Source organism: Rhincodon typus, chromosome 42 (genome assembly GCF_021869965.1).
Source record: "Rhincodon typus isolate 14 chromosome 42, sRhiTyp1.1, whole genome shotgun sequence".
Lineage (NCBI taxonomy): Eukaryota > Metazoa > Chordata > Chondrichthyes > Orectolobiformes > Rhincodontidae > Rhincodon > Rhincodon typus.
In genome coordinates this window covers 3,120,463-3,142,361 of record NC_063373.1, presented here as the reverse complement: position 1 = coordinate 3,142,361, position 21,899 = coordinate 3,120,463, and the positions used below count along the sequence as shown (strand labels likewise).

Sequence of the window (21,899 nt, the reverse complement as noted above, 5' to 3'; positions counted from 1 at the left end):
CCTCTCGACATTCAATGGCTGAACTGTAGCTGCGAAAGTATTGATAACTCAGATTGTCTCTCTGCTTCTCCTAGGAGCTGCCGTTGTTGATTCTTCCCCATAATCCTGCGAATGTGGCCTTGAAACCGCCTCCATATTATATCCATTGTTCTGGGAAATCCACTTTAAAAATCAAAATATAGAACAGGTCACCTAGAACTTTAAAATAATTCAAATGAATTATGAAAAAAAATCTGGTTTATTGTCTTTAAATAAGGAATGCTTTTTAACAGACCACGGATTGGTGATCAAATATGGATTACAATTGATCAATAAATTTGAAGTAATGGCAATGTTGCAATTATTAATCGAGCTGGAGACAACAATTAGTTACAAGCAACCAATGGCTTTCTAAAATTAAGGGCTATGGAACTCTGAATAAACTGAAGCCACTCATGATTACGGAAATTCTAATTTCTTACTGATCATTGGAAACACAAAAATATGGAGAAGAGTCAATTGAATGGTAATATGGTGGACTGTGGAATATTGATGGACCTGGAAATGTGTCTTCGTTCATATTTCCCTCCCTCTGTTCATTGGTGGTGAAACAGTTATAGCTAATAGTTATCCTTTGAGGACAAACTGAAACTGCACACATATTGGTTTAATAACAATAGCATCCCTGCAGAGTGGAGGCAGGCCATTCGGCTCATCTTGTCCACACCAACCCTCCAAAGAACATCCCAACCAGACCCACTCCCCTACTGTATCTGTATAAGACCCAGAAGAGTAGGGCTACAAGAAGATTCTAGATAGACTGGAACATTTTTTTCACTGGATCGTAAGAGGTTGAGGGATGAATTTATAATGGTTTATAAAGTTTTGAGTGGTGTAGTTAAGACGAATGTCCGACGTCTTTTCCCTAGGGTGGGGGATTTCAAGAGTAGGGGATATACTTTTAAGGTGAGGGGGAAAGATTTTAAAACGACATGAAAGGCAACATTTTTAAACAGAGAATGGTTTGTGTGTGGCAGATTAAAAGGACTATGAATCAACGAAGATAAAAATCTAAATAAATAAACTATATTTCCCCATTTGCCCATAAAGGACACATTTCAAATGGCATTTCTTCTTCGAACAAAAGGGCACTGAATACAGCGTTCACTGTGTGACTATCTGAAAACAGAAAATTGACTGTACACCAGTAACATCTATTATTTCCAACCAGAAGTCCGTTCTATTTAGTTAAGAATTCTTATTAAGAATTTCGTAAAGCTCTTGAATATTAAGTTAATGGATACAGACTCACATTGCAGTTACATTTGTTATCGTCTCAAAGCAATTTTAAAAAATTGAATTAGCTCGAAGTCGCATGGCTTGTTGCACCATTCTCTGATTAATGTAGCGCATTAAACCTGAGTAGGCCCTTTGTACATGGCTACTTTTGGTGTAATGTAACGTTTAAATTTTGCCAATCTCTATTTGTTAACAATCCGTGTCATAGCCACCAACAAGCAGAGAAATATACTGTTTATGATCTACATCAGTGGCAATTATTATTGTAATACTCTGTAAATTACCAGGCACTCCTGATCTGCCCATACAGTTACCTGTAATGATTCAGATGTTGGGTATTTTGGTTTTTAGTTATCGACCAATCTGTTTTGGTTCATTAGATTCTCTTTCAAAAGATTACCCGAGTGTTATGTTTCACTGTCAATCACTGTTTATTTTTCAGGGACGCAGCTTTCCTTTATTATGCATTTTCAAATGACTATTTTAGGGCTGGAGCAATTTAAAAAACAAAAAGATGCAAGTAGAGACATTCTCCAATGTACAGAGGTTCTTTTTATCTCTGCGTCCAAACTGTTTAGTGATATACCCACAATCTGAACGTAACCACATTGGACATGCTCCATATTAGGTTGCCTAAATTGAATTTATAAATGCCTATTATTAATTATATGTTATTTTGAAGTGTGAGAGAGACTTGGAATGCCAGCAAAACTAAAGTCAGTAATTTTATTGGCTGATAATATTATTGAACTGTTTTAGCTTTATCTGCTAGTGATTAAATATAAAAATGAAGGGAGTTAATTTCCAATTGAATATTCAAAAGATAATTACTTTGGACTCGCTCCGTATTAAGTTGCCTAAATTCAATTTAGAAAAGTCCAGTATGAATTATATGTTAATTTGTAATGCGACAGAGAGTCGGAGTGTCCAGAAATAAAAGGTCAGTTATTTTATTGGCTGATAGTATCACTGAACTTTTTTTTAGTTTTATCTATCTGTGAATTAATGTAGAAATAAAGGAGGTTAACTTCCAATTGATTTCTTTTAATTGTTTCAAACAAAATATTTGAGACTATCTGAATCGGACCTCAAGTGTTCAATTTTTCTTTGATCATTAAAAGTATGAGAACACTTCCAATCAAGCTATTCAGCGAAACAAATATGGACAACATATATCCAATCAAGATGAATATATGCCCACGTTTAAAATGTGTAAATATATAAGCTCATTTGTTAGGGCTGTGCAAGGTGATACAATGATCCACTCTCAGCCTCCATTAGGAAACCAACAGGTGGAACCTGTAAGCCTGCCCTTTCTGATGAGCATATAAATTCTGGTCACAGGACCGTAATTCAACACTCCTAAATTTGGTTTGTTTAGAGAGATCTCGACAGAACCGTTTTCCAAAATTTACCATAATGATTATGTCGACAATTTTTCTCAGTTTGTTGCTGACTTTTTTATCCTGTGAGTGTTTATTGTTCAAGCCTCTCTTTGTTACTGCCTCAATGTTAGTCTATCTCAGCAATGCAAAAGACTCAGGAATCATTTCATCAGCATTAATGCTCTTTTTTTTCATTTCTTTTTAAAGGTGTCCAGTCGGAGATTATTTTGATTCAACCAGAGGCAGAAACCGGCCATCCCGGTGGCACCCTGAGATTGACTGTAAAACCACCGGGCTCCGCCTTGACACGGACTGGATAAGCTGGGACTGACAGGCTCACGGACAGGGCCTGGAATGGCTGCTTGAATACAAAACTCCGTCGGCCAATGCTTATGCCCCAGGGATTAAGTGATTAAGTGTGTCCGAAGACTCGTCAAACAACATCTTCATGTTGGACATGAAGAGTCTGAAGATCGAAGACACCGCTATCTATTATTGTACAAGTTACCTTTTGAGTGGGTGGGGTAGCACTGCAATTATAATCAATATAAAAACCCGTTCAGCCTTCATTATTTGAAACTGGTCAGTGTTCACTTTTACAAACAGTCTAAACTTGCAGTCCAGTATTAGTTCTGTGAAGTAACATGCAAATATAACGGCTTCATTTGTAAAAGCAGTGATAATTATTGATGCATCAGTTAGTAATTTTGAGAATCAGTTCATGTGTTTATACTGTGAAGTATAAAACGTTACAATCATTAATCAAGAATGATCAGTCTCCACTAGCACAATTATAATGTGATGAAGACTTATCGTGATTTTATTTTGCGTGTGGTTATGAATAATTAAATAATGGCAGATTTTTATTTGTTTTGTGCAGAGCCAGTTATTGTATGACCCATTGCAGCGAATGTAACACTGTGACTATACTGCATACTGGGGATAAGGGACCATGGTAACGGTGCCTGCAGGTAAGAGCCTAGAACTTTCTTACTACTTTTTCTTTTTTTAGCTTTCTATTCCTGTGAGTAATTCATGAGTTAAACGAAACTCGGATTCAGTGCTGAGCTTGCTTTGGTTCTGATTGATTATTTTGGAAGACTAATTATAGACTTCAATAGAGTCTCAGCAAACAAAGGAAATACTGGTGAGGGATTCAGTTGCTCAGTGTATTTTTCTTTTAATCAGATGGCCATTCTGTTTGACTGGGTTACTATAAACACCTAAAGCCTTTTCATTAAGGTATAAATAATGTTTAATGTCAATGACACCTGCTTTCTGCGAGTTTTATTATCCGTAACAAACATCAAGAAGTTCGACATATTACCAAACATGATCAAAACATGCTAAAATACCATTATTAATTTCTTGAATATATTCTACCTGTAAGTAATACTCTTAACATCATTGTATTTTGTGTTTGAGTTTGTTAATGTTGTTGATGACAAGCACTTTAAATTCTCTCTTGAAATTTTCTTGGTGTGTTACAATTCATTTTGTTAATTTGAGTCGATTGCTTTGTGATTCTCATTCATTTCAAAATGTTGTTTTCAGTTATTGGATTCTGAGTTTGTTTACTTGATACTTTTAAATTGAGTTGTTTGGATTCTAAATTTGTTTCAGTTGATTCTGTTGAATTAGCTTGATTGGATTCTGATTCTCTTTCCTTTGAATCTGTTGTTTTGCGTAGATTGGATTCTGATTTTGTTTTCCTTTTATTCAGTTGAATTGAGTTGATTGGGTTCTTATTCAATTTGTGGTATTGAACTACGTTTTCAACAGGTTTCATGCTTTCAGTAATTGGTGTTTCTTTTTTTCTTTCTATTGAAGGGATTGTCCGTCTGGATTACTTTTAAATACTAATATTTGTGAAGTTACTTTCTTTTCCCCCATCGTTTCTGCATCTGCTAAACACATGCAGCATTTTTTCTGACTGGTTGAAAACACGAGATCCATCTGTAACTGTTTGAAGGCCGACTTAAGGCAGAAACACGGGAGGTTTGAAAAATAAAAAAAACGCATTTTAGTGCATTCATTTTAAGAAAAAAGTTCTAATTGTAAACTAATTGAAGTCTTTTTTTATTAGCCTCATTTAAAATATAATTTAGCACTAAAATCTCAAACTGCCTAATTGATCTGATTTCATAACTGAGACAAAACTTACTATAACATACAATCATAATGTGGCAATGAAATAATTTTGTTTTGATCTTAAAGTGCCTAATCAATATATGCTCCCAACTGGTCTTCTGTGCACTGCAAAAGATTGATATGAACAGAAAATGTGTGCAGGTTGGAAATAAATTGAATTGTTGCTAAAAAAAAACTTGCGAAGCTTTAAGTGTTGTTAAATAAGTCATATTACACACAAGGCTGCATTTATGACTTCTTACTTCTATTTAATTTAATCATTAGCTTGTTTGATAACAAGCAGTGTTGTTGGATTCCAATTTGAGATTTTTTCTGTGATGTTACATTTGGGTTCTGTTAAGTACGTTTGCAGAGCCAGTTCTACTACAAAAACATTACTGTCCCTAGTGTTGTGATTTAGTGATCCTTGTTCTGTTGAGAAGAGTATGAGTTTGGGCGACATTAAATCCGTTATGTTTGTGATGCTTTTTTTCTGCTTTCTACGTTGTTTTTACACTGTTTACGTGGTTGGTGACAGTGAACCACTCCAGTTCCTTCATCGCATGCAAACAGTATGCGAGTTGAACTTTTCTAACCCCTAACAGTAGGTGAAATGCAGATCGCAAAGGTTTTGGAAAATTAGCTGAAACAGATACCTAGGGTACAATTCTTACTTATAAGTAATAATTGCAGTTAACCCAATCCATGCCTTGCATTACAAATTCAGAACTCAATTTTCTACTTTCTACGTCAATTATATGGCTTGCCTTTAAACAGTTTACAAGTCACAGAGAAACATAAATAGAATTTCAAAAATATTATGTTCTAATATTTCTTGATGTTGAGGAAAAATGTCATTACTATGATATCATTAATCAATAAACACCTTTCAATTCCAATATACACACGAGTTTTCTGGCTGGAAAAGATAACTGACAAAGACTATTTAGCAATTCTGCCCGAAATATTTCAATGAAGACCGATTTCACTTCTTTGATCAATTTTACAAGTGACTTGAATTATTCCATTGAGTACACTAGATTTGTGTGAATAAAAGTAAAATATGAACTAAGTGACTTAATCCACACAGTGCTTTACGTGTTCCCAGTCTGTGTTTTTAACGTACAGAGTTACATTTTCTAACAACATATCAACTCAAGAGTCATTCATTAGGAAACAATTTCTGTAGTGGATTATGTGACCAAGGCTAGCTATCGAATTATTTACTGTGGAAGAAAAAGTTTACATCGCAAGGGTAGATGGGAATTTAGGCCAAGACAGAAAAGGCAGCCATGGGAGAAACTGATGACTTAGAGAAAGAATTTTAATTAGTTTAGCATGTGGGATTTTAACGAGTTTAGCAGAAGTCAGGAGGTAGTTGCTCAGACTGTGTTATCACTATGTATATGTTATCTTAGCTAGAGTTGGAGAAGGATCTCATGATGTATTTTCACCATACCAAGGTTTTAGGCTGAAGTAGACAAGTTCTTTGTATCTCCGTGGAGCCTAGTTACTGATAAGCTAGAGTTTCAACTAAACTGTAAATCCCTCCCTATGCTAGCTGCATGCCGAAGATCATTTGAAGTAGTAATTATTACGACATCTGTAAGACTGTATTCCTGTTACCTCGAGCAGCGTCTGTTTTCTTTAAACTTACAACAAACACAAGATGTCACAGGAACACCCTGCTCTGAAGTTAATGGTATAAAGGAGATTGTTATACTCTGTGTTCAGGCATGTGTAGAAATTTGCAGAAGGCAGCAACTAGAACGTAGTAGAGCGTATTTTTCATTCAAACACTAAAAATAGGGTAATATTTATTTTAATTAATACACTTGACTGATTATTGCAATGTAGCAATCCGAAGAATGTTGCTCACATTAGTTAAATGTGATGATCATTTATTTAGACATCAGTTCAAGGGCAAGAGATACACGGTTTCATTTCATAAGCGTTTTAAAATTATCTTTCATTATAAAGCAGTTAACAGGAAAAGTAACTTGTCGTTGCAAAGCAAACATGATGGTAATTACTTGCTCTAATTTATTCAATAGAAATGCGTTTTCATAATGGTTTTGTGCAGAGCGTGCAAGGTCTCCAAAGTTAGAACATAAGAACTAGGAGCAGGAGTAGGCCGTCCGGCCCTTCGAGCCTGCTCCGCCATTCAATAAGATCATGGCTGATCTTTTCGTGGACTCAGATCCACTTACCCACGTTCTCAGCGTATCCCTTAATTCCTTTATTGTTTAAAAATATCTACTTTATCTTTAAAAACGTTTACTGAAGTAGAGTCAACTACTTCACTGGGCAAGGAATTCCATAGATTAACAAACCTCCGGGTGAAGAAGTTCCTTCTCAATTCAGTCCTAAATCTGCTACCTCTAATCTTGAGGCTATGCCCTCTTTTCCTAGCTTCACCTGCCAGTGGAAACATCCTCTCTACTTCTATCTTATCTATTCCCTTCATAATTTTATGTTTCTATAAGATCCCCCCCCCCCCCCAGTCTTCTGAATTCCAATGAATATAATCCCAATCTACTCATCATAAGCCAACCCCCTCAACTCCGGAATCAACCTAGTGAACCTCCTTTGCACCCCCTCCAGTACCAGTACATCCTTTCTCAAGTAAGGAGACCAAAACTGCACACAGTACTCCAGGTGTGGCCTCAACAACACCTTGTACAGCTGCAACATAACCTCTCTGCTTTTAATCTCAATCCCTTTAGCAATGAAGGACAAAATTCCATTTGCCTTCCTAATTACTTGTTGTACCTGCAGACCTACCTCCTGTGATTGATGCACAAGAAATGTTTTAAGAATATGTAAAATTAATTTAGAAAATAATCCATTTCCTCATGAGTTGTGTTTAAATTGGCGAAATGTCCCACCTCAATAATTTTGTGACTTGCAATGACTTTTTAAGTTTATTAAATCAGTGGTAATCTTCTGCCCATTGTGAAAGCATTCGCATTAATGGTTACCCTCTGGCTGGTTCCTATTATGAAAATTAAATTAGTGATGAATTGAGCAGAGGTAACTGCTAGGATCAAGACTGTTGTACCGTTTGTTTCTGTGCTATCTCTGACTGTCTTGTCAACCGGTCCTGACAAATCGTCTGGTTCGGACGCCTGAATGTGATTTTCATCTGGAGCTTCAAAACCGATTTTATATGCCAGAAATGTAATATTTGGTAAGGCGCTTCAAAAACGAGAACCCTGACTATATTGTTACAATCAGAACGAACACTTCAGTAACAAAAGATAGACTGCAAGAATTTTGAAATTGTTTGTTAGCAACAACGAATGTTTGATTCAGCAAGTCAGAGGAAAATATGCTGCATATTTTCTTCGTGTCTCAATTGTCAGCGACATGTTGATTGCCATAATTTAGAATGAGAACTTATTTTGCATCTTATTCTTTGAGAACCTATTTCTGTTACTGGCAACAGTCATACTTCACTTCAAAGATTTTAATCTATTTCAACCTTCGTAGACCATCTGGTGCAGCAACACGCACAGAGGAATGAGGAAGGGAGTTCCAGTGACAATGAATTCATGGCAGTGCAATTCTTAGTTCTATTCCCCTATAGCTCCCATTATAATTGGGAGATGCTATCAAAGTACTCTTGGATAAATGTTGAAATGTTATTTTCGTCGTGTAAACATACTTTAACAATCCCTGGATGATGGAAGGTGTTGATGATCAACATATGGTTTATGTACTGTCAAACAGGTGGGATGTGTTGTCCTAGATATTGTCGAGCCCATTGTGTTCAGGTCTGTTGTGTAGTAGTAGTGTCCCTGACTCTGAACCAGGTAACCTGTGTTCATTTAAAGCTTTTACAGAGACATGTAATACCATCTCCTATCAGGTTAATTCTGTTTAAAAAAAAAAAAAAAGAACATTGAGTTCTTTGGTTGTTACTGGAAATCTATTCATAGAAGCCTGTGAAATCTCTTCAAAGCTGTCCTAACTCGTACCTTTGAGATATTAAACGGAATTTTGGCGATTAGCAGCTTTTTTAAAATCAATTAATTCTCAAACTTTTGGCTGTCACTTTCTGGGGTAAATGGAGTAACTCCTTACAGAAATCACGCTTTTGACTTGTTGTTCTATCAATTTCATTTATGACAAATTCAGAATTAATCGCTTCTGAAGCATATTTGATGAGATAATGTCGAGACTGTTTTATTTTATTTCCAACTAGTGCTGGACCTGAGCTTAACTGTTTGGTAGGGTGGTGTTTCTGCTGAATTCTACACTTGCAGCAGATGGTGGTTGTTTTTCATTAAGTCTTCAATTTACATCTCGGCTTGTCCAGTACCTCTGCTAAGAATCCTCTTCCAGCAGAAGTCAAACTAACTGAATCAGTGTCTAACTCAAAATTTTTTAGTTCCCATACCAGAAAACATGAAAATATTTGCTGAAGAGGCGTCACTGGACTCGACACATTAACTTTGCTTTCTCTCTACGAGAGTTGCCAGACCTGCTGAGTTTCTTCAGAAATTTTTGTTTTTATTTCGGGTTTTTAGCATTCACTGTTTGTTGTTTCATTTTTTAAAAGTCTCTATTCTCAGGTGAAACAACGTACGCTGTTCAGGGAGAAAAATGAATTTCCATCAATTAAGTAGATTCAATGATACTTAATATCAGAGAATCATTGAATGTGAGTGACCTGATCTAGAGCCTTACTTTCAGAGTAACAGTAAATTCATTGTCACTGGACTTCAACCTATTATCCAGAAACGTAATATTTGATTAGGTGCCTCAGAAATTAGAGCCCTGACCAAATTGTTACAATCAGAATAAACCTTTCAGTAACAAAAAGTAGACTGCAATTGTTTCAATAAAAAACTGTTCACCGCCAGCGATAGCCTAACGAATTGACACAATGATAGGAAGATAGAAGCAGCAGTAGGGCATTCAGCTCCGAGAGCTGTTCCAGCACTTAATTACATTTTGGTGGATCTACGATCTAACACCATAAGTCTACCTTTGGACAAATATCATTAACATCTTCCAATAACCAAAAAAACCTGTCCCAGATTTAATGATTCGTCTGCATATAACAAAGGCAGACACCATTTGTGAAATACATTATGCGAAGTATTTAAAGTAGCACAATGAGGCTGCAATTAATTGCTCATGAAAATAAACTTTAAATCTGAGAATTTCCAATTCAAACATCTCAAAGTGCGTCAGATACCTTTACTTTAACATTATATTTCTTAATTCCAAGCAAATACACAATTTCAGTGCTAAAAAAATGCGGAAACCTACATTCCCATCATATGATGAAGAAATAGTTCTGTCAGTTCGGTGAAAACATAGTCAAACTACACAGAAGGAAATCATTCAGCATGTCATCCCTCTGTGGGCACACAACAAATACTAAAATACGTTTCAATTCTTCCAGTGTTTTTTTTTTTTTGCATCTCTCGGCAGGCGTGGGAGTGCCAGAATTCATGTATCTTCTTCAGAAGCCAGCAGCCATCGGCTTCTTGGAGAAAGGGTCCGGACCTCGAAGTTTGAAGGTGATGAGCTAGTGGGGCGATGGAATGGTAAAATGGTAGCCTGTGAGCTGGTAAGGTGTGACATGTTGGGTGGCTGCTGTGTAAACTGGCATACACATAGTCTGGCAGGGTGGCATCAAGGCAAATAATTATGGTCATCAGGAAATAGCTTGGCTGAGTGGTGCTTGGTAGGTGAGGAGTAGTTTGAGCTGAAGTACAGAAGGTCTGTTGGGTGCCAAGCTGGTTTTTTGAGAGACCATGGTCTAGTTTGGTGGTAGAAAATCACTGCAATTGGTAGCTGGACATTATCTTAAAATGCAATGCTCTGAGTTTGGAGAAGTGGCAGGCGATAAAAGACAGATGGGAAAGAGGTAGAATGCAATGCACACAGGTTGACTTGGATAAGATGAGAGTGAAGTGACTGAGGACTGATGTCTTCTCTAGGGACTTGGGTCCTGCCAGGTGTTGTTAAAATTATGGTGCCAGGTCCAGTCGGGGACAGATCAACCACGGACCAGTTTCAGGGTGGCAGGAGTGGAATTGATTGAAAGGAATCGAGAGTACATGTCCATCTGAAATATAGATTGTCTTGGATGTGTGTTATTGTCAAGTGATGGAGTTCGCATTTTCCGTGGTGAACGGTTGTGTAGGTGGGTAGGCTTGTCAACTTAAGTGGAAATTCAGGTCTAGACGGAGGGGAAGAGTAGTGGTTAGTGTGAGGAATTAGGGTTTTTTTGGTGAACTGCGTGTCAGTTTGATAGTTATTGAAGTTAGAGTATTTGTTAATTTCTTGAATCATACCTGGGTAAATGTTCAACTCGGTTACCATTAATACTCCCAAGTCTTTGAATCTTAATGGAGGAACTCATTTTTCAGAGGTCTCCCGAATTCAGACAATTACCAATTAGAAGTTTCAACATCCAGACAATTGGCATAAAGTCAGTTGCGACAGACATCCTCACAGTCTCGGTGCTCAGCTCTTGTCCGTGCTACTGCAACGGCCTTCTTCCCAGAGAAAACATTCTGACTTGTATTGATAAGTGAGGAAGAGTGACTAGACCCGAAACTTTAAGTCTGATTTCTCTCCACAGATGCTGCCAGTTGTTGGGTTTTTCCAGCAATTTCTGTTTTTGTTTCTGATTCCAGCATTCGTGTTTCCTTAGTTTTTATTTTGTGAAACTTCTCTGTGCTTCACTTATAAGCCAATGAAAGTGTCAATTGACCATATGTTCAAACAGTTACTGGTGATGGGATCAGTGTGTTATTAATCCTAAATTATATTATAATGGTCAAGATAGAGGGTGTGCTTCTGAAGAGGGAACCAATAGATAATGATCAACAAATGATATAAAACAAAAGTAATTTTTAATTATGTTGTAGATTTTAGCAGAAACAGTTCACAGCTGAGGATACAATAGAGTAACTAATAATGTCGAATTTACAGAATCTAACTTGCTCAATCCACCATTCTTCCCCAGCGACTCCGTCTTCCCCCATACTTTATGGCCTCGTCTCCTCCTGCAGACAGTACAACACTGACGGTTCTGTGGTCTTTGGATGTTTGGCAATGGACTATTCCCCTGACGTCGCTAAGGTGACCTGGAAGGAAGGTGGGGAACTGATCACGACAGGATTGAAGACTTACCCATCAGTGAGAAACGAGAAAGGAACTTACACCCTGAGCAGCCAATTAACCCTGACTGAGTCAGAGGCGTATTGCAGCAAAATCTACTGTGAAGTTCAACACAGCGATTCAGAGAAAAGCACTGGAATGCCATGTAAGTGTCGTGGGAACTGAGATAAACAGAATATCTGTGATTAACATGAATAAAACATTATTTATAATACTTTTCACAGTGCCATAGAGGTATAAAGCACCGAAATGCCCTTTGGCCCATCAAGTTCATCCCTATCAATAACAACCACCAAACTATTCCAGTCTAATATGTCAGCACTTAATCCATTACCTTACATGACTTGTCATTGCAAGTATGCATCTAAATACCTCTTGCATATTGAAGGGTTCGGCCTCTACATCACTTAGAGGCACTGAGCTTCAGATTCTCATCAGCACTGTTTGATTTTGTTTTCCCCTGACATCCACTCTAAATCTCATGCCCTTGCCTTAGCCCTATGTTCCTTAGACTTTGATCCCTCCATCAAGGAGAAAGGTTTCTTCGTGTTTATTCTGTCTTGCCCATGATAATTCTAGATATCTCAATCACGTTCTCCCTCGGCCTCCGCTGCTACTAGGAAAACCCCAGTCTGTCTAATCTCATTTCATAACTAAAACCCTCCATCCCCAGCAAAATCCAGGTAAAACTCGGTTATGCTCTCTTCAGTATAATCACATTCCTCCGTTAATATGCACTCTTGAACTGCAAACAATACTTCAGTACGTCCTAACCAGATTTCCAGTATCATCTCCTTCCTCTTAAATCCAATGCCTCAGCTAATAACCGCCAGTATCACACACACCTTAACTTATTTATCCACCTTCCACAGAACTTTAAGGGATCGGTGGGTATACAAACCAAAGATCCTCAGTGCTTTCCAGTGTTCCACCATTCAAAACGTAATACCTTGCATTTTCTTCCATTGATATTTTAACCACTTGGTCAGTTTCATTACCTAAGTTTAAGTCCAGGTTCACACCTCCCTTGCAAGATGTGTATTCTAAATGCCTCTATTAAATTCATTCTCTATTAAAAAGCGTTCGTTGGAGCATTTTCAGAATTCTGCGCCCTCTAATCTTTTGACACGATGAATGCCCAAACGATATAGAGGAAGTTAAAATCCCCTTTATTCATTCCCCTATTAATTGACACTTCTCTGAAATATGCTTGTGTATCTACACTTCTCGATCCCTTGGACCTATAGTGGTGTCTATAGAACTCTCCCAGTTGTATGTTTGCTTTATTTTGTTTTTTTGTTTTAAGTACTGTCAATTCGCCTTCATTTCAGGAGGTATCTACGATTTCATTCCTCTTTACAGATGAAAAGGCCCTGATCAGTATTGCGACAGAAACACGTTCCCCCACCGCCCTCCCTTTCCCTTTCTACGTTTTTCCCTGTCTCACCTAAAGGCCGGGAATCCTGAAATATTGAAGTGCCAATACAGCCCCTCTCTCAATATGTCTCTGTGACATCAATTGCATCACTTGTGCCTTCAACTCATTTGCCTTGTTCGTCAGACTCCACAGAATCCCTGCAGTGTGGAAGCAGGCCATTCGACCCATCAAATCCAAACAGACCCTCCCAAGAGCATCCCAGCCAGACCCACCCCTAACCTATGCCTGCATTTCCCGTTCCAGGCACTATGGGCGGTTTAACATGGCCAATCCACCTAACCTGCACATCTTTGTACTGTGGGAGGAAACCGGAGTACCCAGCCAAAACCAACGCAGACATGGGAGAATGTGCAAACTCCACACAGACAGTCGCCCGAGGCTGGAATCAAACCCGGGTGCAGTTTATACATCCCAGGTCACTCATGACATTCAAAGTTGAAACATCACGGGATCCGAGGGTAAGAGACACGTACAAAGAGAACTACAAATCATTCTGATCTCGAATGTAAATCGAATACACGAATTTATCAGGCTTAGTAAACAACACGGAGCAAGTTCTAATTTACCATCATGCCATGTGTGTGTCATTTCAACGTGAATGTTATGTCAGAATCGCTCATAATTCAGATCAGAAAAACATGCTTCCCTCTATGTTGAAGACATGCAGACAGTAAACTGGATTCGGTTGTTTTTGAGCATACTTAGAGGGGGAGTCAGAGTGCAGAATCCATCACTGGTAACGGCCTGAAGAATAAGGGGGCTGGGGGTTTGAGGAGGGATATTGTTGAGACTGGGAAAATACTGAAAGACCGAGACAGAGTGGATGTGGAGAACATGTTTTCACCAGGACCCGAGAGCACCGCCTCAGAGTCAAATCTAGGACCATTTAGAACTGAGATGAAGAGGAATTTCTTCAGCCAGAAAGTGTTGTATCCGTGGATCTGTGGATCTCATTGCCACAGAGGGCTGTGGACGCAAAGTCTTTGAGGGTATTAAAGACAGAAATAGATGGACTCTTGCTTAGCACGGGGAGAAGGCGGGAGAATGAGGTTGCGAAGCTTATTAGCCATGATCGAATGGTGGAACAGTCTTGATTGGCCGAATAACCTGATCCTGCTCCTAATTCTTATGACCTTGTGGGCTGAAGGTGACATCGTAAAAATATGCAGGACTCTTTTTTAGAACATAGAACAGTACAGTACAGTACAGGCCCTTCGGCCCACGATGTTATGCCGACCTATTATCCTACTAAGATCAATCTACCCTGCATACCATACATTTTACTATCCTCCATGTGCCTATACAAGAGTCGCTTAAAAGTCTCTAAAGTATCTGACTTCACTATCACTGCCGGTAGCGCATTCCACACGCCCGCCACTCTCTGTGTAAAGAACCTACTTCTGACATCTCCCCTATACCTTCCTCCAATCACCTTAAAATGATGCACCCTCGTAAGAGTCATTTCCGCCCTGGAAAAAGATCTCTGACTATGCACTCTATCTATGCCTCTCGTCATCTTGTAAACCTCGATCAGGCCACCTTCTGCACTCCAATGAAAAAAGCCCTCGCTCCCTCAACCTTTCCTCATAAGACCTACCCTCCAGTCCAGGCAGCATCCTGGTAAATCTCCTCTGCACCCTCTCTAAAGCTTCCACATCTTTCCTATAATGAGGTGTCCAGAATTGAACATAATATTCCAAGTGTGGTCTAACCAGAGTTTTATAGAGCTGCAGCATAACCTCACGGCTCTTAAACTCAATTCCCCTGCCAATGAAAGCCAACACACTGTACGCCTTCTTTACAAACCTATCAACTTGGGTAGCAACTTTGAGGAATCTATGGACGTGGACCCCAAGATCCCTCTGTTGGACCCCAAGATCCCTCCGTTAGTAAAGTAAAATAAACTACTTTGAAAATAAAACAAAACACGTTTAATACTTCACTCCAAGCTCAGGAATTATCTGTTGGCTTTGGGCGTGGTACCACATACCTCTTATATTTCAGGGCTCTTCAACTTCAATCATGACACCAGACCACAGACCAAGCAGGTATCATATTTGATTAGCAAATATAAACGTGATCTAATCGAGCCTCTTTAGGACGTTCTATGTAATTTCTGGATGTGGCAGGAGAATAAATGCTGATGGGAATGCCACAATAATGATGAATGAACTCAGAGTTAAAGACAAGCTGTTTCAGCCTGAGTTCAGCACAGAGATGTTCACACAGTGAGTAATGCAAGTCTGAATTTCACTAACGCAAACTTCCATTGAGTTTGTACATGAATTTAAAATGCCGCTGCTTGATTTCTTTTTGCTCTGCGAAGAAATTAAAAATTGAAGGTTGGTAAATAAAGTGAAGGTAGAGACCAGTCATTAACTAACTGAATGGAGGGAAAGGCGTGAGGTGATGAGTGCCGTCCTTTATTTTCAATGTTGTGTTCAGTGTCTTGTCTTCAGATCTACTCCAAATCCATCACATGAGAAATAAGATCGCATGACATATTTTACAGAATGATCTCATACCAATAGTGCAACGTATTTTCGATCACGATTAATCACATTGAACAGATTTTCTGTGGCCGTTAACCGCTCCTTTAACCCATGAAGATCTCTGTAAATACATAAGGAATAAGAGAATAATTACGTTTGATTACAGTTTGCCCGAAATTCGTAATTTGATTTGGCACTCAGCATGACCGGCGACATTTGCACGTATGGTTCATCAATGTCGAAACGAAGCCGTTATATTGAGCGGAGATTAGTTTTGTCACAAGTATCAATGGATGGTCTTAAGTGAGAGAAGAACTCTGAAAGGAAGTTTATTTCATGGGTTACATCATGGTACCATTGAATTTTTTTTTTCACAGGTTTCACTTGCTGCAAAGCCAGTGTTCTTTAGGTATAATTAGACAGGTCATTTTATAGGTAATCACGAACGATTTCACAAATCAAAATATATGAACAATAATAAGTATCGTTTCAGGAATAGTTGGAAGTAGCCAACTCGAAGGTGATTTCTTTACCTTGTGAGGAAATAGCCTGAAGACTGGTGTTTTGATCCTAAAAAGACATTTTTCACTGATTCTGATTTCTACTTAATAGGCATTTCGGAGTGCCGCGATTACACAGTTAAAATGCTACCGCCGCCAGTAGAACAGGTCTTACTGGAGACGTCGGTGACATTAACCTGTGTTATGTCCAATCTTCCTTTTGGAGCCAGTGTCAACTGGTCACAAGAAAAGAAGACTCTGATATCAGAGATTTCTGACCAGCTCGAACAACATCCCAACAGCTTAATCAGCAAATTAGACATTTCCACTGAAGCCTGGCTGAGTGGGGTTAAGTTCTGCTGCTCAGTGAGCCATCAGGATCTACCGGCTCCTCTGACAGCCTTCATCCACAAAGTGGAAGGTGAGTGGTGAGATTAAAGCACAAAGTTTCCCATGTCTAATTTAGATCCAGTTATATTAAAAGCATGTTTGATTGGTAATGAACTAACATCGTTCGGAGCATTAATGATGCATTTCACGGCCGGATAGCTAAGTAGCTGATTAAGAAAAAGATGGATTGAAGGATAACACAGCGTGGAACTGGAGGAACACAGCGGGCCAGGCAGCAGCTTAGCACTAGGAAAGTGGACGTTTCGGGTCGGGATCCCTCTTCATAAATGGATATTCTATTATAAGTCAAATAAGGTGGGAAGAAGCCTGGGGGTTTGTGAAGTAAACAACAGAAATGACAAATGGACAGAATTTCCTCGTTCTGGGCTGGAAGCATGGAGGCGATTTTCGAACTAAACACTTTGTTTATTGAACAGAATGGTTGCTATTCTGCTTCTTTAGAAAATGAAAGTGAATAAATTAAAATTGAATATTTTAATATTTAGTGAAATCCTAATATTGAATCTGGACTTTTTTTTAAAAATTATCTTTGTTTACAATATTCTGCTGTGATAAATCCGCTACAGCCATCAGTGTCTGTCCTCCTGCCACCGGCAGATGAAGTCTCCGCTCAGAGCTTTCTCTCGCTCACCTGTTTAGTGAGAGGTTTCTCCGCCAGTGAGATCTTCAAGTGGATAAGCAACGACAAGCCGGTGAATCTTAGTAACTACAAAAATACTGAGGTGATGGCGGAGAGCGACAACACCTCCTTCTTCATGTACAGCCTGTTATCCATTGCAGCGGAGGAGTGGGCCAGCGGTGCTTCTTACTCCTGTGTGGTGGGACATGAAGCAATTCCATTGAAGATCATCAACAGAACGGTTGATAAATTCAGCGGTAAACCGAGTTTTGTGAATATTTCAATTGCACTGATGGAAACCATTAATTCGTGCCAATGCAAATCTCAGGCTTACATTTAAGAATTCAATAAAAATAATAGTGTTTTATTTCTTCCAATTGTGATTTAAATACACAGCTGTTTAATTAATTGTGTTTCCCACTTTTACTAACATTCCATCCTTCCAGTTAAAGTTGGTTATTATCGGGTCTAGGACTTGAGTCTTATGCAGTTAATGCTCCCTGCTCACATGCACCCTGGATCAGAGACAGAGTAAAGCTCACTTATTGCAGGATTCCGCAAACTACCTTCTCCATCTTAAATCCCACTGAGATGAAATCTGACAAGGCCCATTTCATGACAAATGAACACCACGAATTTTGATCTCAGTGCTTCTGATTTCCCAATTGCTTATTCCTATAAAATTCATGTCAGCTTTAAAATGCCACATTGCACCAAATGGCAACATAAACTTAAGAGACTTATAAAATTATTTTTTGATTGGGAACACGAACAGAAAAGAATTACTCAGTGCGCCAATCGCATAGAATGCAGACTAACTTGAATTTAGCCTTTGTTTCTGGGGAACTGCTAGGGATTTCGCAGCAGTGCATCAATTGACAGAATGTATCTTCATTTCCACAACAAAGAGAACTAAAAGAAATTTTGTTATCGTTAAGCAGAGGGAAAGGAGATGGGAATGATTAACAGATTGTGCTCTTTCTCCGCGTGCAGAATTTTCACGTTAGAGGCCCTCTGTAATGTGACCTAGTTGTTAACAGAAACTATCAGCTTCTTGCTTACTGACCGAAGATATAAAATTTCCATGCAAAGTAATTCCTTTGAAGAATGTTGGACACGCTTGTCCTGTTAATCATCTGTTAACATTGATTCCCCATAATCCAAAATTAAATTGATGATTGCATCATTCCAATATGTATTCCACAGGGTTGACTCCGTTTTCTGGAGCACATCGGATCAATTCTGTTTTTCGATCACCTGACGTCATTTTGTTTCACATACAGAAAACTTGCAGAAATTTTCTAATCAACATACTCACGAATGTTATTACACATCTCTGCAGTAGTGGGGAATTGAACTTGGGCGTCTTGTGTCAGAGACGGAAATTCTATCATTGCAATGAAAGAGTCATTCACAAAACGCTAATCTCTCCACGACGGCGAGAAATGTTACCTACACCATCAGGGTCAGACCTAATATTTGGCAATCGATTAAAATTCGAAAATAAAAACGAACACAGTCTGGTATAAGAGCAGAAACACACACAAATACAGATACATGCTCACAAACACACACATAAAGACACACAAGTATAGGTTCTCACCTAAAGGGACAATGTATATGCGCACACATAAATGTACATACAAATAAGGCGTCACACATGCATGCATGCACAGACGCACACATGCATATGATATATGAACACTCATTTAAACATTCACAAAAACGCACTTACACAGAAAGAAACACATACGCAAACGAACAGGTTACCCACACATAACTATGAAAAACATTCACACATATTAACACACAAATGGACATGAATGCATGTATATTCATACGCAGTAATATGTACAGACATACATGCATAAACACACACATAAAATATCCGAGAAATGTCCTCCCGCATGTACACTCACACAGGCACATATGAGCACAGAGATAAACATTCATCTCATTTTTTTTATCCCACTTTCACAGAAATAGACATATGAGGAGAGAGGCAGCTTTATTATTTATTTTTAAACCACGTTGATTAGTACACATACACGGTAATGCATGCACACAATTTCGGAGTCTTACATGCAGACACGCAAATGCATAGGTAAACAAATAGTGGGGCATTTACAAAAAAGGACGATCACACAAGCGGCAGCAACCATACACGCGCAACAGTATAAGCGAACATCTCAGGAGATGGTTTAGGGTACATTGTCACACACTGTCAAACAGTCAACATTACGTATATATTACTATCCATCACGACATGAAGTTTCACACTAACATAACAGATTCATGAACCACGAACATGAAAATAACCTTAAGTAGGTAGGATCTGAAATAGACACACAATCACATATTTTAGATGGCACTAACACAAAATAAACACTCAAAAAATATTAAAAGATAAACATAAGCATCAGCGAATGAAGTGACATATTAACACAATGATGCTTGCACATTGTGAAATGAACAAAAATTACGTACACAAGTGCAACCATGTAAATGAACACACTAGCACTACAGGAACATGAATATGTTTACTCATGAACAAACTCCAACATAGGCACGTGCGAACTAAGAGACACTCATAACCACATACACAAACATTGAAGGAAAAATATACACACCAAGCTATAGACAAAAATAAACCAAGGGCCACATGCACAAAATATTATTCCAAACGCATGGAGATCCTATAGATAAGAATATGAAGCAACGTTCTTACTGTGCATCTAATTTATGCTCATGATCTGCCAAGCAATTGGTCCTATATAAATGAAGAAGATGAACAATCAAATTTCAACTCTTGTCCAGTGATGGCGACAATTTTTAACTAAACAGATGTCACAGCGTATATTGAAAATATGATGACATAATTAATGTAATCATTCCCAATGAGTATTCCTCGTACGATAACAATAATAATATTCTCCAATAATAGACTAATTGATGAAATACATCAACATGATCCAGCATGGATAATAAGGGAAGAACATGTGCAGTTAGTATTAGCAAATTATTGTTGAGAGTCACTAACGCAATGATCGATACAGATAGAGTCAAATTTGAGAACAACCTAACGACTTGAAGAAGATGTAAAGGTCCCTGATTACATTATTTCAGATACAACATCAGACTGGATCAATAATCAATCGAAATACGTTTTCTCGGCTTTATATTCGTAGACTTGATAAATAGCACTTGGATTGAAGAATATGAGGATGAAAACGGCAACATCTGGGCAACTGCTTCTACATTCATCACCTTCTTCTTCCTGCGTATTACCTATAGCGCTGCCGTCACTTTGGTGAAGGTGGGAATAATTAAATCATTCGCAATTCAAACACACGAATATGATTTGTGAAGTTTTTAAGTGTCATGGAATAAAAATTAAAAGCTGAATGCCTCGATCATAACCGTCTGCATTGTTACTTTATTCCTATTTTCCAGGTCAAGTGAATGAATTTTGGACCCCGTAGATTTTCCTCATCTGTTTATCGGAGCCTCTGAATTCCAAATCAACAATCTGTCCTGTTATTGACTCTAGCAGTTAAATAACTTCAGTTTAAGAGTATGTAACAGAGAAAATAATTGATGGTGTTTCCATTTTACTTTATTTTTGGTATCGTTGATATAATTATGATGCAATAATTTGTCCCTTCCCAATTGTTTGAAGTCTTTGTTGTTGTTGGTGGTGTTCCTATTCAGCATTGCTGCCTACCCTTTATGTTGAGGCTGTATTTTCTCTTTCTGGTGACTTTTACAAATGTACTTAAAACTTACAGCTCAGAGCGCATGCGCTCTGATTTCAATGTGGCAACCCAGTCATATTCACTTCTGTTAACATTAACATAAACTCTTCGTTAACAGTGCTGTCTGAAATGGTTAACAAACCTTGAATGAATATGTATGAACCTTGAGTTTGCTTAATTCTTTCTTCAAGGCCCATCAGTAATGATACATTTTTCCAAGTTTACACGCCCCACTCTGTTCCCAGTCAAATGTTTTTCTCTAATGTCAGGTTGTGTTTCATCCAGCCATTTGGGTTAATGCTTAGCTACCTTGAGGCCAAATAGGAATACAGTACTCCAGAGGCACAATGATTAGAGCGCAAGGCGGCCCTCTAATGTTTCCTCATATGCGCAGAGAGTCACTGTCTCAGGTCAACTAATTACAAAAATCACGAGCATTGTTCCACCAGAAGCCGACAAAGGGCAGACAGCTTACTCTGTCTAAAACAAAAATACTCCAAATGTCGGTGGAGCCTGGGTTCCTAATGGACAAATCTCCACCTAAAATGACCAACTAAACATTCATCAGCCAAAAATGTCAACGTTCAGATAGGAATACCGACACGACACGTGAACCAACCAAGGGCTGATTCTTAGAAATGGAGTTTTTCTCTCACATGTGCCTCATGGAGCATAAATCCCGAGATCCATTTGACACACCACAGCTGTCAAAATTCCAAGAAATGAAACCATGGTCTATCTGATA

The 21,899-nt window shown here is 38.4% G+C and overlaps 1 pseudogene; it reads left to right on the top strand.

Annotated features, from left to right (window-relative positions):
* Positions 1–2,703: 2,703 nt before the first annotated feature.
* Positions 2,704–20,766, top strand: LOC109914388 (annotated as a pseudogene).
* The last annotated feature ends 1,133 nt before the right edge of the window (positions 20,767–21,899 follow it).